This window comes from Numida meleagris, chromosome 4, assembly GCF_002078875.1.
Source record: "Numida meleagris isolate 19003 breed g44 Domestic line chromosome 4, NumMel1.0, whole genome shotgun sequence".
Taxonomy (NCBI): Eukaryota; Metazoa; Chordata; class Aves; order Galliformes; family Numididae; genus Numida; species Numida meleagris.
The window spans coordinates 13,681,977-13,704,722 of NC_034412.1; the positions used below are offsets into that span (position 1 = coordinate 13,681,977).

The 22,746-nt window shown below is 36.0% G+C and overlaps 2 long non-coding RNA genes across 3 annotated transcripts in view; both read left to right on the forward strand.

The window, feature by feature from the left end:
* LOC110398557 overlaps positions 1-22,746 on the forward strand; it is a 295,015-nt gene that overhangs the window by 175,002 nt on the left and 97,267 nt on the right. The gene's annotated exons all lie outside the window — the stretch shown is intronic.
* LOC110398559 lies at positions 5,759-8,300 on the forward strand. Its single transcript, XR_002438462.1, has 3 exons — positions 5,759-6,012; positions 7,271-7,357; positions 7,449-8,300. It is a non-coding gene; the product is annotated as an uncharacterized LOC110398559 (long non-coding RNA).

The following is a 22,746-nucleotide window of genomic DNA, read 5'->3' on the forward strand; positions in this document are numbered from 1 at the left end:
CATTCCTTCTTTCCGTTTTGTTGCCATATTTAGCTGTGCCACACCTGTCTTTATCAGGGCAATTGTTGTACAAATTCTTATTCTGTTGAAATTATGATTTTGTTTAATAAGTTCTTCACAAAGCTACTATCAATAGTTGATTCTTTATCCTTCTTTGCCCTTTATATGTTGGCACTCCCACTTCCTTGCCATTACTTTTGAGTTTCAAATGAACCCAGAGTTAGTGTATAACAGTTTCTCTTCATCTTGCCTGACACAGATATTTCTGCAATGTACAATTCTCCTTGAGGGAGGAAGGGTAAGGGTTGCCTCTTGTATTCCTTTGTGTTAAGATCACCATTTAACCAGATGCCAAACTATATAGTGATCAGTGGTGCTTATTTTTGTTAAGCAGCATCTTCAGAGCATCTGAAAATATGTTGTGCTGCAGATTACGTTTAAGAATACCTGAGCTAACTTTAAATGTAGTAACACAAGACTAGAAGAACAAACGTAGCTCCACTTAACATAATTTTCTCTGGAGAAGACACTTATTTTCTGAACAAGTTGATATAATTTCTTCTGCTAATTGAGTTGTTCATTCTGCTAATGCACAGGGACATTCTTTCAGTCGGCTTGTGTTTGTTATGTGGTAGCATGCTTCTCTGGGGTGTAAACCAGTTGGCACTAATACTCGAAGCTGTCATGGTTAGAGTACTTTCTGCAAACTCATGCTAGACTATACAGAGCTTGGACAGATGCTTTGAATTTACAGAGCAGCAGATGGATCATAATATTGCAAGCCTGGAGAAAAGATTTCTCCTTGAGCCAACAGGGTAAGTACTGTGCATTGGTAGAGAGTCATGTGATATATTTGTGCTTTCCTTATTTTCATATTAGGATTTTGTTGTTTTACTATAAGCAAATGGGAAACAAATGCTTTTAGTACCTTTTTCTACACAGTTCAAACAATTCCCTGAGCCTTTCTGTATATTCTGGAGAAAAATGCCATAAGAGATATGCAAAACCATGCCGAAGTAGCTGTGTTACATTTTGGATGCATCTCTGCATATGCAGTATAGATATAAGGGCTTGCTCAAGTTTTTCTACTGTGTTTCTCTGTTGTGCTCTATGCACAGTCCAGTGTCTTGATCTTCTTCCTTATTGTACACAAAAGCTCATTTTATAAAGCTGATTGGCATCATAAAAGATAGGTTGCTGAATTAAAGTTGAGTCCTAGCTTGATTATTTAATTAAGAGTACAAATAAGAAATCAAAGCATATAATCAGAAAAGCAAATATAGTCTAGAAATTAAATAAAAAGATTTATAAGCCCCTGATGGAAAAACAGCTGCTCTGCTTCCATTTAGAAAGCTGCTTTAAATGCAAGAAAGATAATTTCATTATCACAAAATATTAACATAGACAAGAAATGATGTTTTAATATTTATCCTAGTTCAGAGTTTCTTTATCTTAGCTGTCATCTTGTCTCACTGAAAGAGAATAATGCTGTATGTCTAGAGAACAATAATTATTTTGTTTCATATTCTTTTCCAGTTAAAGCATGGTAGAATTAGGTTGCATGACAGAAAGAGAGAGAGAGAATGTGAAGGAAGAGATGTTGTCAAGTCACAAATTAGTGAATATTTTTGTTGTTGCTTAGTTTTTAATCCAAATCTACAGTATCGAGAGTATGCTGATTGATAGATATCTAAATCTGGTGGCAGGAGATATTTATTTCCAAAGTGTGTTTAAAAAAAAAACAAACTATAATAAAAATAAATTCCTTAGTGATAGTCATAATAAAAAAAGAGCTTGGTGTGCAGGAGAGTAATCTCATTTTTGATGTAACTTCCAGTTTTGTTCCAGTAGAAGGACTGACTCCTCTCTGCACTCGAAGTAAACATTTGTATTTCTAATATCCCAGCTGACATCCTTATATTGATATATATTACTCTGTATGAAAGGATATTTCTACAAGAAAATTGTACCCCTATGTAAATGTTGAAAAGTAGAGTTGACAGAAAATGTCCCTTGAAGCATTTTGTGTGATAGATAGTTTATCGATTGTCTTTTTGAAAACTGGTTTTTAATTTGAATTCAATTTATTTTGATTTGAGTGGATATTTGCACGGTTTAAATTTCAGTCTTAAACTTTTATATATTTGTGACAGTATATAGTCATATTCCCCCTCTCCCACCACTATCAAGTTGATCTTTCCAGAGGTATTGCAAAAGGCGTAGGAAATATTTTTTTCATTACCTTGATAATAACGCTTTTCAGGTGTCCTTAAACTCTAATCTTCCAACATTTCATGTATGCTACACACGGCAAACAGTGCCTTGGAAGTTAATTGAGTTTCACGAATTTACTCCAGCACACACTGAAACCCTGTTTACTGGATTTTTAATTCAATATGAACATGTTAAAATATAAAACTGCATTTTAACTCCTAGTCATTCTGTTATGCATGTTGTAGGCTTTCTCAATTAAGACACATCCAATTATATGTATTTAAAGATAAAAATCACCCTCAGAGGCACTGGGTGTGGAAACGGATTAAAAACTAATTAAATGTATGTCTCTGGAGATCTAAATTGCTTTCCTCTCCCACTTAAATTAGATATATGTCTAAATAAGAAGGAGATGTGAAGGTTAGTGATAACCTCAGGGTTGTTGTTTTGTATTTACTCTCAGATTGCCCAGCATTCCCTAGCCTTTTTCGTCATACAAAATTTTAACTTCTTTTTGGCCTTTTAGAGACTGAAATATGACTACATGTATTCTCTACGCTTTTATTTTTGTTAGTGTTAAATAACATACATTCCTAACAGCTATTGTGACTCCACATGCTCCCAACACTTTTATTGTTCCTAATGTTAAATAACATTAATTTCTAACAACCCTTTCCCAAATAAGGTGTGAATGTTATAATTGAAATTTTCTAGAGAAACTCTAAGCCAAATCATGAAATAGCCACTGCAACACCATCAGTGAGCAAAAGGAAAACATCAGAACTGTCAGAAAAAGTAGTTTCATTTTCCCAGATGCGGTTAAGGATATCTGCTTGGGAGTGAGTAGAATCTGCATTGATTGAATGGCTTTGCAGAGCAACCTTCATTACTGTGGCAACTAGTTTAAAATTAAATTGGACTGAAATTAAATTTATAATATGTAATGGGCCAGGTCATATGAGATTTTAAGTAGGTAGGAAGAACTGGGCATTCAGTATTACCCAGAGCCTGAACTCAATCTATGTAGCTTCTTTAAGTGGAAGATGGCATACATTTATTAAAGATCACCATTGTGTCTATACCTTGAGGAGATGATTCTATATAGTCAGAATTAGACTGAAATATTTTGAAGTGATGTTAAAAAGTGAATCTCATGCAATGAAGCATGGTGAATGACATCAAAGACCTTGTTCAGCTGAAAGTGGCAAAACCTGAAAGTACTTTTAAGATATAATGTTTCCATGCATTGGGTACAGGCTGCAAGGGAGACTGGAGAGGAATAGGGACAGGGTGGACAGCAGTTGTCATTGGATTCTGTGGAACTGAACAGAAGGTAGCTTGATCAAAGCTTGCATTGAGTTCAGAATCATTTGACTGCCATCTCGTCTATGTCCATGAAAAACAAATAGTGATTCAAGGAATCACACTCAGTATGTGTACAGAGTGCAAGTTGTTATTTTCGGAGTCAGTGTATTTATTAGTTTAAAATAAAGTCTATGAATGCTACTTGGAAACTTTTTTTTTAAAGATGACATACACAGTTTGCTTACATTATAAACAGTAACTGAAGCCTCCCTTTGATCCTCTAGGTCTGATCAAGTTTTACTTACTTGTACCGTAAGAATGTCAGCACTTTCAAAACTCTGTAGCTCAGGCCCTAGTTTAAGATCTTGATAAGACCACAGCCTAAAAATTACTGGAAATCCTCAAAGGAGCAGTGTCACTTGAAAGATTTACATTTGATTGAAATCCCAGATGGGGAAAAATTGTGTAAGAATATATTTATCCCCAAATTGCAGTCACTTTTAGTGACAGCAATGGAATCCTGCTTGGCAATGGAATCCCAGCTTCCTGATAGCTGTTTAAATTTCTCTTGGGACTAATATATTGCTATGGCATTTTAATTTCATTTCTGTACAAGATCTCTCATAAACCATTAATTGTTTTGTTTTAATGTATATCCCTATGTCAGTACCTTCTTTTTAGCTCTTTGTAGCTCAAACACTTTTTGCTATTTAGCTACTTGTGACACACAAGTACCCATTATCTATGAATACCACCAACAAAGGACAAAAAATAATACAAAAAATCTTCCTCCCTCTTATGAAGGGGGGGAGTCCTTCCTGAAGATTTAATGGATGATCCTAAAGTGCAAATCCTTGATCTTCACGTGATTAGATATGATTCCTATTGTTACTATAAGTGTAGTTTTTAATCTTATATGTAGTACTTTATGAGAATCTGTTGAACAGAAACCATACCACCATAAATTTAGCATAACAGCCTCAGGAGCAAACACTAAATAATGTTTAGTAATGGGTTTTATAATAAATTTATTGAGCTCTTTATGCATGCCTTTCACTCTTTTTCAATTCTAATGTTATAATACATCAGGACTCAAATGTTCTTCCTCATGATGCACTAGCTAGCAGACTGCTTACACAGGTTCTGGATAACTTAATCTAACACTTGTTGCAGACAATAGGAAGATTTTGTGGGTATAGTACCAGAACTTCATTGAAACATTAAAATACTGTCCCACCGCTTTTCCACATGCCTTTATTCAAGATGGACATGAATTCTTGGATGTGAGTTAGTATCTTGGGCATATGCTATCCTGCAACATAAACAAAAAGGCAAAGAGAAGGTTGTCAATGTTCCAAAAATACAGTTTATATTAGGTATAAGGACCACAAAATGAGGTATTTCAGTTGTATTTTTAAAAGTTCAGTGGGAAAGTAGTCATTCCATAAGACAGGAGGAAAGTGGTGTAATACAAAGCCTAAGCGATGCTGTTGAAAGCAAAAAGTCAAAAGTCTCTGACTCAAGTTTTTTCTGATTTCCTTGTGGTCAAGCAAGATGTATTTCTGACTCCATGAGATAAGCATGCATACATACAGAAATTATTAAGCAAGTGGATCTTCAAGCTTTCACTGTACAAATGGTTCTGGAATACATTTGTGCACAATGTTCTTTTCAAGTCTGAGAGAGATCAGGAGGACCTTTTTAAAAAACATCTGACAGTTGTTGAGAATGAAAATATCTAAGGCTTTTCTTCATATATGTGCGACCACCACTTAGGAAAAAAAAAAGATACTGCTTAAAGGTAATACTTCACATTAAAGGCCGGGGCCAGAAAGTCTGGTAAGAGAGAAGAATTTTCAGTGGGAAGTCCAGTCAGTGGATTATTTATAATTGAACTGGTTTAAAACTCAGTAAAACAGGAATAGGAACTCGTCTGCGTTAGATAACCTAGCAGGCCTTCCTTATGAAATTTCTATGATGTGTTATAGAATGTTTTGGTTTGGTGACTGAAGAACTCAGACGAGCAATTCTTACAGAACTGGTTTAAAAAAAAAATTACGTCAAATCTGCATTTAATATGAATGGCTTTGAGACTTCTCTGTACTGACAAGTTTGACAGTATATAGTTTTGGCATTAAATAGTACTTCTTTACAGTATTGTTCTATACTAACTTTTAATTTCTCCAGCCTAAATATATGTGTATTGTCTTTTCCTACAGGGGTTTGTTTCTGCCAATGCTTAAATGTAAGCTTGTTAGATGATTATTATTTTAGTGCCTGTGACAAGAAACATGAGGTGCAACAAGATTTATGTTTGAGTTTTATTTACCTTCTAATGAAAATGTCCTTGTGCTATCCTACAGAGAAAGAAAGCTGAAATTGCTCTTTATATTCTCTAAAATCAATGCCAAATGCTCATCTAAGGTAGCTGAGATTTCTGTATCTATGTTATTGCTAAATCATCCACTTCACTGGTCTACTGTCTTAACAAAGGTGAGTTTCTTAATCAGCAAATATGAAATTTTTTTACAGAATGGATTTTTTAGGAGTGTATTTCATTAATTGTGTTATAAATATGCAATATTTATTACGTATTGGTTGTATTTGATCAAGAAAAGCATCAATCTCCATATAGATGTTCAATACCTTGGTAATCAAGAGTTTAAATACAGTTGCTGAAGTAGCATTAGGTATGTATATTTATACCTGGGAAGGGGAATTTTGTACTAACATTTCTGTTAAACTGCAGTTATAAATTAGTTAATCGATTCATGAAAATTAAGTTACACATTTACTTCCTGAAGCTAGTTTTTGTCCCTCCAAAATGGAGGGAGAAAAGGTACACCTCTTAGATGTGTTTATCACAGTAATCCTGTTTCATGTGTGAGCTGTATAGTCCTTAAGTGCTGCCTCTGACTCCTTTTTTTCTTGTTGTGGCTATCACCAGATTTATAGACAGAAAGGAAGGCTGTTGCTTCATCCTGCCCATCACCCCTGACACTTCACATTTGTTTTCTGAAATATAGTTTCTACTGTTGCATTTTGTTTAGTGCTAAAAGGTCTCTAATGGGCTGATCTGTCTCCTCCTCTGCTTGTTGCCTCAAGTAATGTGAATAACAACCTCCTTAGACCTCAGAATCTCTCTCCTGACTTCATGGCAGTGCTTGGGCACCTGCAAACAGGTTTTTCAGCTCTAGTGTAGTAAATTAGAGTGCTCTGTGTTAGTAATGGAAACAAATACTAAAGGGAGTAAATTAAAACTCACAGCACAGTTATTATGATCTTGTAGGTCTTTTCCAACCTAGCTAATTCTATGATTCTATGATTCTGTTGCCCAAAGGAAAAGCTAGGACAGGTAGCAGATGCCACTCCTTCTTTGTGATTGTTTTATCAATTTCTGTAAATGTCACTGCTTGAAAACTGAGATACAGATGTAGCCATGAGCAAGGACCACTTAGCAGACTTGTGCAGACATTTGAATATGACTTATTTTCAGCATCATTTTTCAGAATAAGAGTACTCGGTGGCAGTTTAATGTAAAATATAGAATTAGATTTGGCTAAATGACCAGAACTCTGGATTTTGCTATCTCAGGTGAAGTTTCAACTGCTAATTTACAGAGAACCATGCTCTCCCTTTCCCCACGCAAACAAATCTGGAATATCTTTCTATATAGCTGTTACAATGCGAAGGTTTAAGAATGCCTCCATCAAAAATATAACCTATATCTGTGTGTCTCATTGCTGGCTAGGATGCTGGATCCAACCTTGAGAACCTTCCAGATGGACTGCTGCCTTTTACTTGAAAAAGAGAGACAAAGATGAAGTGGCTGTGAATGGTGAGAATTGGAGGCTCACCTCCTCAGGGATGGATGAGGTTCAGCTGGAGGCTCATCATGCCTATTCATGCATGTGGTTTGGTTTTTACAGTCACTGTGCCCCATCAGTGAAGTCTGTAAAGGAGACTCAGCTCCATGTGGTTGAAGATGTGCATAACCCCATAACTGTCAGTAGGACAGTATCCTGTTGGTGGGGAATGGAAAATTGGAGCCCTGGTAGAAAGAGTGGTGACTCAGGAGTGGAGGGACAAAGTGTAAGCAAGTGCTGGAATCTCCCTGAGTTTAACTACAACTATGAAACACTGTTTAAAATGTGTTTTCTTTTTCTATAGCAAGATTAATTGAAAAAGTTTAAGCGTTTCGAAATCATATTGCTTGCCTCAGGAATCTGAAATAGTAATGGTGTGTCTTTTCATAGTTATTTCAAATTGCTCGTGTATGTGTTAGCTGACATTGGCATAAGTAAATTGTTTCTCTGTGGTGTTTCATCTTCTTGGTTGTTTGGAATTCAGCTTAATTCTCAATTTGTCTGCTTTATGCAGGCATCTGTATCAGCATGAAGCTATTCACATGCACTTCCTCCCTTTCTGTGTGACACACTTCCATATGTGGATTCACATTTAACTAATATACACAGATAATTTCTTGTACCCTGTAGCTCTATTGACTATACTATTGATCCTGTACTGTCATTTAGAGTTAGGGTTTTTATCTGTTCTTATATCCTTCTGTCAGAGATAATACAATATTATAAGGATGCACTGTCTGATTTAGCAGAGAGATTTAACAGAGCAAGGCTGTTATGATATTTACATGACCTAATTATTTTACTACTATTAGTGATTTTCTGCTAACGACTCCGTCTTGTTTTTATCTTCACCAACTGCTTTAATAAAGTATTCATTATATATCGCGTTGCCACTGAACATGGTATTCATATGTCTCTAACTAAAGGAAAGGTATTTTTTTCCTCTTTCATCAGTGCTGAGACCTTTTGTGGAAGCAGTAGTGACTTCTTTTTTCCAAAGATGCGTTCACCTGCAGTGGATATGAGCAAATGAATTTTTGATTTGGTGTATTTCTTTAACTGTGTTATATTTTCTTGGGATTTGAGTCAGGTTTAGATTTACTGGATGTAGACTCAGGTCCAATTATCCAAAGGGCTTAACACTATCTGATTTCTTAATTTGCTTTTTTCTATAGGCATTAGCATCAATATTTATTTCCAAATCAGCTGTTCCTCCATCTTCCTTTTTTATTTCCATGTTTCTCTTGAACTGTTGACAGTTCCATGGTACACCAAATCTCATTTTCAATTTTATACTGCTTCTTTAATCTGAGTTAGATCCTGACTTTCTGAGATGAATCTCCTCAGTTAGAATATCAACCATACCCTGGATTATCAACAAGAATCAACTACAACAAAATGTTGACTGCAGAGTAGTAAGTAGTAAGAGCAGCTCAGAACTGACATAGCAAGATCCGAAGCTTCAAAGAATGGTGGAAGGATAGAGAGGGTCAATAACTGGAAAAAGTTTCAATGATGCACATCAGAAGTAGAAACAGAAGACTTTAGCAAGTCTTCTCTGAGGCAAGTTGTAGACTGATGTGGTGGTTTAACCTGACAAGCAACTAAACACTATGCAGCCTTTCGCATACTCCCCCTCACCCTCAGTGAGATAGCAGAGAGAACTGGAAAAAAAAAAGTAGAACTCGTAGATTGAGATGAAAACTATTTTAGTAAAACAGAAGAAGAAATCATCGCCTGCTGACTGATGCCCAGCCAGTCCCTGAGCAGCAGCAGCCCACCTGGCCAGCTGCCTGCAGTTTTACGGTTTCCTCACATGATGTCATATGGCATGGAATATCTCTTTGGCTGGTTTAGGTCAGCTGCCCTGGTTCTGTCCCCTTCCAATTCCTCATGCCCCTTTGCCCCCCTTGTGGGCAGGACAGTAGAAGAAGCTGAGAAACTAAAGTCTCTTTGGCTCTGTGCATCCCTACTCAGCAACAACTGAAACATTGGTATGTTATCAACGTTGTTCTTTATCCTAAAGCCAAAACATAACATCATACCAGACACTGTGAAGAAAATCAACTCTGTCCCAGCTGAAACAAGGGCAATTGGAGTAGATATGGAAGTTGTCTTTAGAAAGGATAAAGAACCCATGGTCATGCTAAGCCAGCAGGAGGAGTGAGGGAGTATCTTCAGCACTGAGTCTGCACTTGGGCAGTTTGCTTTGCACTTTCATAACTGGGTTATCCTTCAGCTCCTGACTAGGAAGTAGCAGCCAGTGAATATCAGTTAATACTGTGTGAGCACTGAGTGGTGGCTACTCTAGCACCTGCAATTTGTGTCAGCTGCAGCCCGTAAGGAGATTTTTCCTTTCTTCTTTTTTAATGTAAATACACCTGGAGTGCCTGGGATCAGCAAGTCTGTTTTATAGCAATTAAAATTACAAGGTTAACCTTATTTCCTGTTTACAATATTCTGTGCAGCTCTGTTATTTTTATTTTGGAAGTTATGAGCTATGTGATTAATAGCCACTTCTGTTGTTTAACTAAACGTCAAGAGGCAGCTGAAAGTATTTGGGGAAAACACCGAAAGGTTACTCAGCAAAAAAGAAAACAGGAGGGAGATATTGAAATGAGGTTAGAGATTAAGGAGAATCTAGGTATGTTCCAAACGTTATGTGAATACTTGAATAGGTTTCTGGCAAGGAGGTTGATCATGTATTTGAGGCTCATAGAACGAACCACCGGGGAATGCTAATAAAAATCTTTCTATCCAAAGTGGGATCAGAATTTAAATTATATTCTGTACTGAAATCAGGAGGCTTGGAATAATCTCTAATACTAAATAACAGCAGACAAAACCATAAATCTACAATGCATCATTTTTAATGGACCTTAATCTAAGGTCCTTTTAGGTGGTGCTGCACAACTGTACTTTATTTCAGAGTTTTTCATCCATTCTTTCCTAGGCCACCTGAAAGAACAATAGGCTATTATAGAATGAAATCTAATGATTTTGACATTGTAATGCTCAGAAACAACACAAAATGAGCTTTTCCGCAATGTGGATCACTGTTTGGATGTCTCAGTATACATTAACAAACATTTTGCAGCTTTGGTTTAACATGAAATATACTGAATACATCTTTTTCATGCAAAAATACTAATCAAATCTCTTGTTTCTTTTCAGTACCGTATTAACACAAAATAAGCTATTGTATAACCATAAATATTTTGCACTGAATATATGTAATTTCTGCAGCTTCTTATAGCAAAGAAAAGCTGTCATCATTTTTCCCCTTTATTGTTACCTACAAATACACATTTATTTTTTTTATGATGGGTTGCCTGATAATTAATGACAATATTGAAGGATGGTCATCTGATAACAAGAAGTCATTTGCTTATGTTTGCATAAGCTGTCTGCTGGAATTAAAAAGCATCTTTCCTTGCAAATCCATTATAAATGGATATAAACTAAAAGATTGGCTTTAGCTTTTCAAAGCTACCTAAGGGATTCCTGGCTTTGAAAATCTCAGCTTTAATGTGTACTGCTGTAAATGAGAACAAAACAATTTATTGCATATCAACATGGGAAGAAAAAAAAATAACGTGTGTAAATAATTTAGAAAGGCTGTTCTTTGGAGGACTAGCTATATCAGCTTTATGATAATAGCTTTTCTCTTGAATGTTGCTGGAAATGGCCACATTGTAATAACAGTTCATCTGGACCCAAGAAATGCCTATATGCTCTGATGTGCAGCCATGTCCTTTCTTAACTGGAGAGCTAGGGAAATGGGAAGATGTAGGGCCTGCTGTGAGAAAAATATTTGTGTCTTTGTTTCAGACCCTACAATGAGAAAACCTGGGAACCTGAAAGGGTCAGGAATGATAAATAGGAGTTTTTCATCAGGGTGGTGGTTTGGAGTGTACCCAGAAATAGCAGTTCTTACTGAAGGTCTTCAAAACTGTTGTGGGTCTTTGTACTGTTCTTACTTAAGTACAAATGGGATTTTAGTCATGTGTTTAAACATACTTTAACACAGCTGAAGAACTATCATAAAAAAAACTGTGAGACAGTGAAAGAAATCTGTGCATCTTTGCCATGCCATGCAGCAACCATGCTGCAAAACTAGTTGCCTTGAGTCTACCCAGTTTCTGTATTTTACCGAAGGGTAATAATTTCTTTCTTCCTCCTGTCTTCCAGCAGGAATGCATAACGAGCAAATATTACACAAATACTCATATGCCTGAAGTTAGAATTGACTGATGTATCTTCAGCAAATGCTATTTAATTTAATCTGCTGCAATTCATTCACTCCTTTTAAAAGTTCTCGTAAACTAAGCTGTTGCAACCCGATCTCTCAGAAAATCTGTTTATTAGAAGCTGCTAATTAATCTTTTCCCGCTTTTTACCTAATACTTTTATTCCATAAAGAGTAGATATTGTTTTTAGTTCTAAATGAAAATTTTCTGGATGACTGTCTTACATTATTTAGTATGTGTTAGCAAACAGGGCACCAGTTCACAGCTCAGCTTAGATTGTTGGGAATTCTAAGATTATTATTTTTTATTGCTTCCTAAGGGGTGCTTGCAGCTGCTTACATGTATGATGAAATCTGTATCTGTTCATGAGCTATGACTTCTGTGTTACAGACTAAAGCGTAGCCTGAAGAAGGCTGTTTGCTTTCCCTTTTCTGTGTTTCAGATTTTGTTGGTTTTTTTTTTCCTCTACATTTTTTCCAAGTTACAGGTGGAAGAAAAGTGGGACAAAATGTCAGTTAGTGAGGAAGAACATGTAGAAGCATAACGTGGTGTTGCCTTCTCATCCATTCTTCCCTGGACCTGTCAAACATGATACAAAACAGATGGTAGAGGCAACACGGTGCCATGGGAGAGCTTTTGATCTTTGGTGCCGACTTTCATAGCGAAACTGTCCAGTCACCTTGTGAGCAGGCACAATGCCACAGCAACAGATGAGGAGGAGTGTAAGTAGCAATATATCATATCTGTTTGTTGAGCTGAGAACGTCCAAAGGGTTTTAGGTTCAAATAAACAGCTTGCCCGCACTTGATGCGACAAAAGGACAAGAGAAGGTGATTCAGAGATATGTATGTCCTTCCCAGTTCTTTTGTTACACATTGCCTTTGGAAAACTGCTCTTTGATATAACCTAGAGCAGCATAAATATAACTCTCCTTTTAGCAAATGGATTGCTTCCCACAAGATAGATCTGTTCTACTGTCTTGTCTCACTACCTCTGATTTTAGCTTTGATGGCAAATTAAACTGTAAGTGGGATGCTTAGGAAACCACAATGTGAACATTCAGTTAAAAAAAAAAACGTTTGCCAAGCTTTTGGATTAGCCTGTCAAGTCTTATTATTCTTTGTGCACCAACTGGCACAATAAGGTTTGATTTCGTAATCAAGATTCTTTACATCTATTTCAGTGCTTCTTAGTAAAGTGCAGTGGTATTTGAGATTTGTTGGACATCTTCCTTTTATATATCTACATATGTTTTGTATTTCTAGCTTGTTGATAAGCACTGACATTCATCTTCAGATAGTCATACCGAAACAAGAGCGAAAATAATTATATCTGCCTTACATGTCATGTATTTTCAGTTAATAAGACTTTCTCAGGGATGAAAATGGAAAATTTAATAGCAGTTTCTCTAACTGAAGGTCTTTCAATCTCACATTGGTTGGTTGCATCATGATATTAAGTACTTAATGTTTTTCAGGAGCAAGAAACAAATCCATGCTTAGACAGTGGAATTTCTTACAGCTCCTGTTGTAATATTTTTCTCAACTTTGTCGTTCTAAGTATAACAGTTTTGAAGAAGTTTAAAGATTTTAAAGATTAAGTCTGTACGGTTCAGTAGAAATGTAATTTGCCTCAACAGAAATAGCTATGAATTCAAAGAATTAAACAGAATGTGAAAGCATTACAGTTAGCTTTCAAAACATTTTGTAAAAGGATGTAATTTTCAATGAAATCATGAAAATTTTCCAGAAGTCAGGGATCAAAAAGAAACACTTAAAAATCTTATTCATCTGAGAAAACTGTATTTACTCCTTTCAAAACTCCTTTCACCTTAGCACATCCAAACTGGTTCTGAGCTGCAGAATATTGAGTTTTGCTATTTTAATATGAATTTTAGCACCTTCTTAGCATCTTGGCCACCAGCTTGTGGAAACATCTAATTATTTTCATTACTTCGGTTTTCATTGAAAAGAAATTGCTTTCATCATTTGTAGGAAAATTATAAAGTGATGCTGAAACATAAAAGAAAAAAAAAGTAAATTAGAAAAAGCAGAAGTAACCTCTGCTCAAATTTAGCGTTTAGAAAGCAATATGTTTTGATGTCATTAAGTATATTATGTGAGCACCAGGATTGGTAAATCTCGTGTCCACGAAAACTGTATCAGAACTTGACAAGAGAAAGTACAGTTCCTTTCCTTTTTTCCAGTAAAAGAATAAAGAAGTTTACAAAGTTGCATGAGAATCCCTGCATGCAATGACACAGGAATGTAGATCAGTACAAAATTTTGCTTACACTTCTGTACAGAGAGAAAATCTGTTTATTCTGCAGTTAATACTCAAATTGCCCAGATAACTTTTTTTCTGTGGTATTCAGGTAAGGATGTAAATTACAGCCAGTGATTCAGCATCCTGTTCCAAGGTTACTTTCTCCAATCAGTGTTACTGCTGTTCCTTTTGCAGCCACAGACAGGAAGATGTTTTATGAGAAAGTTTAATGCTGTGAAAGCAATAAGCATAGTTTTTGTATTTCTCTTCCGGCCCTCTTTTTCAGTGCTTGCACTTCTTGCTCTAATTTCCCTATAATGTTTCTTAAGTAATCCAGGCAGGTTGTGAATAGTTCTCCAACAAGTGTGTTGAGTGTTATTAAAAACAAAAACAAAACCCAAGACACTGGCAGTAAAGCTTTAGATGAAATATGTTTTATTTTAACAAATGAGAATTCTCCAACAGAAAGCTTTCTTTTTACTCCTAAACTGGCAAGAATGCTTAGCAATATTACCTTGCCCCCATTGCTTGCAGAATGTTTTCTAAGCTTGCTCCAAAAATTTTCAATGTCGTAGATTTTTACATTCTCCTTTTTTCTGTCAATTTATTAATCAGAAGAAGCTGAAGAATTTCTCATCCTTTTTGCTGACAGTGGACTTCTCTGGTTTTAATACTGTATTTTTATTTTGTATGTTTGTGATTTCCCTAGATGTTAAAAACAAATGAAAACAAAACAAAACAAAAAAAACATGATCAAGTGATTTTCTGTTTTGATTTCAGAAGTTGGAAACCAATGCTTATTATGAACTATTCATGGTCAGCAAAGCAATATACTCAGTGCTTGGTGTCCTGCTGCTGCATGAATGATTTCTAGAATTTGTAGCCAGGTTTCATTCAGCTACTAAAGAAACTGGAACTGTAAAATGGAAAAGGGAAAAATAAATCATTCAGTAACTAGCTGAACTGTTATTCTCTTTATTCACTTCATTTTCCTTTCTATTCTGTTGTTGCAAGGCATGAAAAGTTATGCCAAGCATTTTTTTCAGCCTTAACAGCATCAGGGCAGGTAAACTCCAGAAATGCTTTCAAGCTCCTCTGCATCTGCCTGTCAAGCCCATTCTTTTGGCTAATCTGAACCATAGAGGAGATTTGTCTGCCTCTTTATTTTCAGAGGCAAATTGAGAATGGAATCTGGTGATTTTTTTTCTTGCTTATCTCTTTTCTCTTTCCTGGAAGTCCATGATTGCCAGGTAGAAGAGTTTTTCTGCTGCTGCTCTGATCCTGTTGTCTTAGCAGCAAGAAGGAGTGGTAAGGAAGGTCTCTCAGCCTCCTCGCTGTATCTTTAGACTTCTCTTTCATGTTTCAGCTGTTGTTCAACAGCCTGCAGACCTCTGGCTGTGATTGTAAGCACCTCACTTATCAGACTTTTTGACCGAGCATTTCATTGATTACTTGTACTTCCTTTTTAAAGGCTCCTCACTGGCCCAACTACATTTCTATTATGCACAGGTAATACAAGAGGAGATAAGGCATCCTCAGTACTATGTATTATGTTGAACCGAGAAATTTCTCTGCACTCTTCTGTAATCAGGTCATCTCAGTAACACCTCTTGTCCATTTAAACCTCATCTGCTTGTTCATCTCAGAAGTCCTTCACAGAACCCATTCTACCATTCTCTGGCGAATGTGCTCAATTTTGTCACAGCAGGGAAGATGTCATGAGAGGAGATGAAATCTCTTAAATATTCAGCCTCCTAATCACAATAATTCTGTCTGGAATCTGGGGTTTAAATGTATTCAGCCAGAAGTCAGATGAGAAGCAAGTTCAGTCTGCAGATGCTAATTAGCAATTAGCGATTAACTTATGGTCATGTTTTCTATCATGGCCATTTCTTTCCTCAGAAACACTGACCACAGCAGACATTCAGACATTCAGCTGAAGGAGATTTTTGTATATGACCGAGCAGAAGCTGATGAAAAGAATGAAGAGGAGAGTTGTATTGACAAGGCCCTAGTCTAACCACATGAAATCTTGCATGCAAATCCCTGTCTTTTAGGATTTTTACCTCATTGTCGCTTTACCCTGTGTGGCAACAATATATAGACACTGGTAGGACATGTTTAATGACTATTCACAAAACAGTGATGAAAAGCAAAAGGCATTGCCCTTCACATGATTATTTTGAATTTGATTTTGACGTACTCTGGAAAGGTTCTGGCTGTTGCATATGGTCTTTTTGAAAAAAAAAAAGCAAAAGTTTAGTTTACGTACTCTTAAAGATTCTAGTGCATGCACCAGCTACAAGGATTCATTTCAAAGGTATAATGCTATAAATTTGGGGTGAGGGGGCTTTGTGTCAACACTTGACGGCTCATTTTCAGGTTCAGTACCAGCACATGTGTATTTCTGTCATGGTTGTGGTTTCACCAACAACCAGTACTGATGTTTGGTCGTTGCTGAGTGATGGAAGCATGCCCTGGAGCTGAAAGGTGCTGAATTAAGCAAGGGAAAAAAAAAATCTGACAGGCAAACAGTAGAAAAATAGAGCAGATGGTTTGTTTCTATAATCGGTGAACATTATCAGTCAATCCAGCTGTAAACAGCAACAATGAGGAAGCTAAAGTAAAGTGGTAGTATTGCTGCCAGTGGAAGATGATTTCATCATTCACTTGCTAAAAATTAAATGGACTGCAGATTAATGTCAAGGGAGGAAGAAACAATCCTTATCCCAGGCTGCAAATACAACCTTTTAATTAATTCCTGAAGGAGTGACATAAGCATGCAGATACAGCAAGGTGCCATTTTCTCTTGGGGAAAAAAAAGAAATATATATATTTCTGGTACCTTTCATTTTTAATGTATCTCTGGTGAAACTTTCCTGGGAGAGATCAATGGAAAGTCAACTCTTTATGTCACTTGTTTTTTTTTTAAATATATACTTTACAAAAAAACTTTGTAATTCTAAAAGGATTTAATGTTGAGTCACTTGAAGAAAGGAATAATTACAAAACTAATGAAAAGATTGGACTGTTTTTACTTTATTCAGAAGTCTTCTCAGTCAGATCAAATGTACGCAGAGCAAACCTGTGGGGAAATGCCAGTATGTAGTTAGGTATAAGTCTGATTAGTCCAAACATGGGTTTTTTTGGTGCGTGTTTTTGTTCTGTTTTTCTTTTTACTACATCCTATGAACACATGACAATGTGAAGAAGAGAGAAGTGATGATGCCATTAGAGTTTACTTGCATGTCCACATCTAATAAACTTTGCAAGCATGAAGAGAAGCATTTGCCTGAGAAGTTTGCTGAAACAGACCTTTGGTTTCCATTCCTGAGTCTAGTAAGTATTGTAGTTGTTTAAATAAGTAATGCTTTAAAATCCTACTTAAATTAGAAATTGATTATGACAGCAATGACTGATTTGACTTTTTTTTGGCTGTATTTTTTTTCTGATAAGGTAACGTAACTCAAGATTTTAGGTAATTCACAGATAGTGAGAGTACTAAACCTCTGCTTAGAAGGGAACAGCGATCTGAAACCTCACTGAGTTGTGGTTACTTTAAAATGTCAGTTTTTGTAAGGGATTATGAAGTAATATAAAATAAAATGTGAAAAATGTGTTGGTATTATTCACCGTGTTAGTACATGCTCTACGTATGAACTTAACACACATTTATTGCTATGTTACTATTGTAAGTATTAGAAGGTGATATTTCTATTCTATAAATGTGCAGATGTAACATTTACAGTAGGTGTCCTGCCAAAAATTTGTTCAGCAAAGCAATACTAAGTCATCTATATTAGTGGTATGTAATATTCTTCAGGTACATCAGTGCTGCGGACATTGATGCTTCCTTCCCATCCTTCCACAGTCCTGCTTTCCTGGTCTCATCTTCCCTTCCCTTTGTCACTTCTGCTTTCATTTTACCTTTCCCTTGGTCAAGGCCCTAGCCCTTGGAACAGCAAAATTAAATTGTTCAGAAAACTTATATCATCTTAGATTGAATCAAAATGGCCAAACCTAACTCTCTGTAGAGGAAGGCTGACCTATCTATGCTTATAGTACTTCTATATATTAAAGTTATTTGTCTTCTGCAGATGTTGCAAGTTACTGGTTAAAGCTGAATGATTCTCCAGCCAATCTTGGGGCTGCCTAATCTTATTTTTGCTCTTAGCCATATTTCAAATCTCTGGCATTTTATCTAGCTATATTGAAAATGTAAAATAACTTCTTAGGTTCTTAAGTTTTCTTTCTTGCTCAGCTGGAAAAATTTCATTGTTCCTCTGTTATTTTCGGACTGTATTGCTGATTAAGGCGCATTTTTCACAATTTTTCTGTGTAGATCTGCTTTGTTTTTTGATATATTAACTTACAGAATACGTACAGCAATATTAATATTTTAAAAATATATACATCAGACTAGCTGTTCAGATAAAAGTAAAATAGTATGTTTTGATTTCATTTATGTCACTGTTCATAAATATGTGTAGTGACTAAGGGAAGGATTTTTTTTGAAGAAAATAAAAATGTCATATACATATTAGTGAATTCTGAACTTGTTGAAGTATGCAAAACAGAAACCTTATTCTAAAAGCTATACTCTATTTGTCACTGAAAAAAAAGGTATGGCTCATTATTTGTAAATAATGTATGAAGGATCAGCATTTTTATAACAACTTTGAACTTCATGAACTATGAATGCTGTACAGCCCAAGCACTAGTGACAGAAATATGCCAGTATAATCCTAAATAATTTAGTATAGTTTGAAAAATAAGGGTATTGTCATGCATGACTTGTGAATTGAACAAGAAGCTGCAGACAGTGAATAACTTGCTAGAAATTATTTCAGTTATTTTTAGTGCTGGTCCAAGTTTAATTTGCACATATATGTGACTTAATGGAACAGCTCAGGTGCTTAAGATTAAGTGCTTCGCTGGGTCAAGACCCTGTTTGATAATGCCTTGTCCTCAGGCTATACTAATTCATTTTCTGGCTGATTACAGTGGTGTATAAGAAGTGTGAAATTGCTTTCCATTGGAATTTCTCTCTGTGATAGTGATGTGTGCGTCTTTTGAAGGTTATCTGCTCGGGATTCATCATCTGTGGTGCAGTGAAATTCTCCTCCCCATATTACTTTCGTGAACCATGATTTATACATTTCGACTCTGTTCAGAGCTGAATAGAAGCAATAGTTTTCTGTCTCATTTTCTTGAGTTCTTGAAATCACTTTTCAAGCTGGGACATGTTTTGAGGGATTTCTGCCAAATCAGCGCTTGTATAGAGGTTGTATGAATTTGCTGGAAATTCTGTTGCTAGTGGCATAGTTAGAATGGGTTTATCTTTGAAACCTGTTACCTGAGGGGATGTAATGAGTTAATTTCCTTATCTTTCTGGATCCCAGTAAGTAAATAATTGTCAAAACCTCGTATATTAACAGTGTTTTGTTGGACCCAAGACACTTCACCATTATCATCTGTGCCTCAGGCTGAGCCAGGCTGTTTAACAGACTGAGGAGGGGAAGGGCAAAGTAAAACTCCCACCCAAACTTTTGCTGTTACATAAAAGACAGACATGAGTACTGTTTGGTTCAGCCATTTCCCAGATGTGCCAGATGATTTGCATAGCATCTGTTAGCCTTGCAGTGTGAAAGTGGGGACACAGAGACTTGTCAGTCCACACTTAGAATCTATGGATAGGGATTAAAAAAAAAATAGTTTGTCCCCAGGTGTCTTGGAGGAATCATAGTCTGGTCAGATAGGAAATTAGTTTGAGCTTCATTTCTAAATGAAATGAAAGGAAAGGCGCTTTGTTTCTAAATATTTTCATCTCTCGATGACAGCTTTTATGTTCTATGAATGATGATTGGTAGAGTCCTTTTTCACCATTAACCTCTAGCCATATTACCAGGCCAAAGTAAGGAAGCCTATGAGAAAAGATGCATAGTCAGTCCAGCTGATTGCTATTGAATACTGTAACAACTGCCAGTTGATGGCCTGTCTCTGTAATTAGGAAAAACTGGGTGTGTGCTATTCAACTCTGTACTTCTGGCTTAACTTATTTTTCTTTGAGAGGGGAATTCTCTCACAAGGAGAATAAATAGTCTGTGGAGGAATGAGAATGCAGCTGGAGTGGTTGGCTGGGTTTTGTTTTGTTTTGTTTTCCTCCAGCTGGTCTGCTGTGTGGAGAACAGGAATGGGACTGTCTGACCTGACTAGGTCTTTGAAATAAGCAGTTTGGTATGTGAGTTTGGTATGTGCTGCAGGGAGCCTACCTGATGCTTGAAAACCTTTATTTCCTGGAGATTGTGTTGAATAGTTGAACTTTAGTTTCTGAGAATGTAGCTGAATCCTAAATGGCACTACATTTCAGATCCACAGTCTCAAATGATCTAAATCTTTAGCAATTACTATCTTTCCAGTATTTGCACTGAAATGCAAACTATTGTGTATTATCAAGAAAGTGACCCTGTTTTTTGGCAGAAAAGAATCTACAAGGGCTTGGATTTCCATCCAATCTACTACCTTGTTTTCAAATAATATACTTTTGAACAGATTATTCTTTATTCTCCCTTCTTGTATAGTTTTGAAACCTTCCGTATTTTCTTATAAGGGAAAATACATCATTAGTTTCAAATTCTTCTTTTGCCTTTTATTTTTTTCATTTTCTGCTCACAAAATCAGTCAAGTATGCTAGACAGCACCTGCTGACCACTAGGAATCCAAAACTTTTTCACAATGCTCAGCAGGAGATCAGCTACTGACCAAGAATAACAGGAAATACATAATTTAAGTGCTGCATTCCTTTTGAGCTGGTATCTCTAGAATTCTGGGAGGTGGAAACTGTATTGATTTTTCCATACCTCTGTGTAAATTACAACACACTGTTATTAAACTTTCTGTAACTCCTGAAAATATGTCTTATTCGATCATCCCTTTCTTTTCTGCCTTTCTTTGTCTTGCTCTCTTCCCCCCAGCCATTTCTTCCCCTTCTTATTCACTCTTCCAAATAGTTTATTTATGCTGATGTATAAATTTAGCTATGCCCAAGTGTACATGGCCAAATCCACTACTCATGGTCATGAGATTTAGAAGCACAGTGCAGACATGTTGTTTGGAGAAACGTGTGTACAAAACCATTTTGACTTATATATGTGTCCACATATGCCATAAAAGCAGGAAACCTCCATGCAATAATGATTTCACTTGTTTAACTCAACCTAAATTGCTTGGTCTTTTATAATAAACAGGCCACACAATTCCCTTCTACATGAAAGGCCAGGGGAGAGCCTGCATACAACTTCAGGCATATTTAAGCTTTGTTTTGCTTTTAAAAATAGAAATAAAATAGTGTTTCTTGGTGCTGAATATTCAGAGCGAATAGATTACCCCATGCACCTGTAATTGTTTGTCCTCTAAACTGCTGGATAACGTGATTTGTTTGAACATGTTGGCAAAGAGTCAGATTATATTGTGAGAGAAGAGTTGAAACAAATTCTGATGTAACTCCAGTATGAGACATGAAATATATTTTGGGTTGAATGTTTTCTGTCAACCACTGGAGCAATTTTTAAAGTGATGGAAGTACTGAATATTTTGTTTTCAGATTTTAATTAGCATTCCAGTGATGTTGATGGGAGCTTATTATGCAGTTTGACTCTGCCTCTCACAGAAGACAAGTTTGTAAGATACGCTGCTGCTTTTCAGTGCTGTGCAAGAAGAGAAAAAGCTTTATCTGCCACACACACAGTGGGCTGCATCTTGCTCTCTTTAAAAAATTCTTTTTGGAGTTTGGCAATCAGAGTAGAGATGATACACAGGTCACGTCTCCAGCCACTCTGTTTTTGAGTTATGTTTTCTGAGTCTTTAGAATGATGACAAGACTAACCCAGCCTTCCCAGTGTGAAGGCATATTTAGTTCTCTGGTCTGCAAAGGTAGTCCTCAAAATATGAATTTGTTTGGCGTTTTTTTTCTTTTTTCCTTTTCTTCTTTGTTCTCCTTCAGCATTCACTTTCTCCTTGTCTAACTCCTTTCTATCTTCCGCATTACACTCTTTCTGGCTATTCAAGCATTGCAAAGGCGCTGTAAGACTTTGGTAATATTCTGTTTAAAGCGAACTCCATGTTTACCTGTCTTATAATATGCGTAGCATTGTGGACTGATATGTGCTGTAAGCTGTATTTTAATAATGGTCTTGTTTAAGTAAAGTAAAATGGCTAAATGCCCCCTTCTCTCCCATTGTATCTATACTAATTTATTCTGCTGTCTTATGTACAATATTATATGCCTTTTGTTTATGAACTATAGAAGATAATGTTCGCTATAGCAGTAAGGAAAGGGACTTTTAACTTTCATTTAATAATAAAAGCTTTAGAAACACAAGTATGTAGACATCGATCCACATATTGTATTTATATAATTGTAATCATTGTGTATTTTAAATTCTATATAATCTGAAAATCTTCTGGATTATCAATTACATGTATTTCACAGTTAGTACTTGGAATTTAAATAGGTCAATGGGACATGGACCATTTATTTTCTGACGTAGAAATTTGTACAGGGTAGTAAAATTTCAGTATAGTTCCTTCAGAGAAACACTGAACTTCAGAAATAAACTCATTTCAAATTCAAAGGCAAATAGCTTCTATCTGAGTTGTTTCTATTACAGAGGAGATGAGGAAGACATCAGAGATAAGTGTCAGTCAAATTAGGAGATCTCTGTAAAAAAAAAAAATATATATAAACATAAAATAACTAAAGCTATTTTCTTGAAAGCACTTTAAACCAACCATGTATGGACAATTCTCTGAGTCTGAAATCAACTTTTTCATCTGTGGTTAGGTAT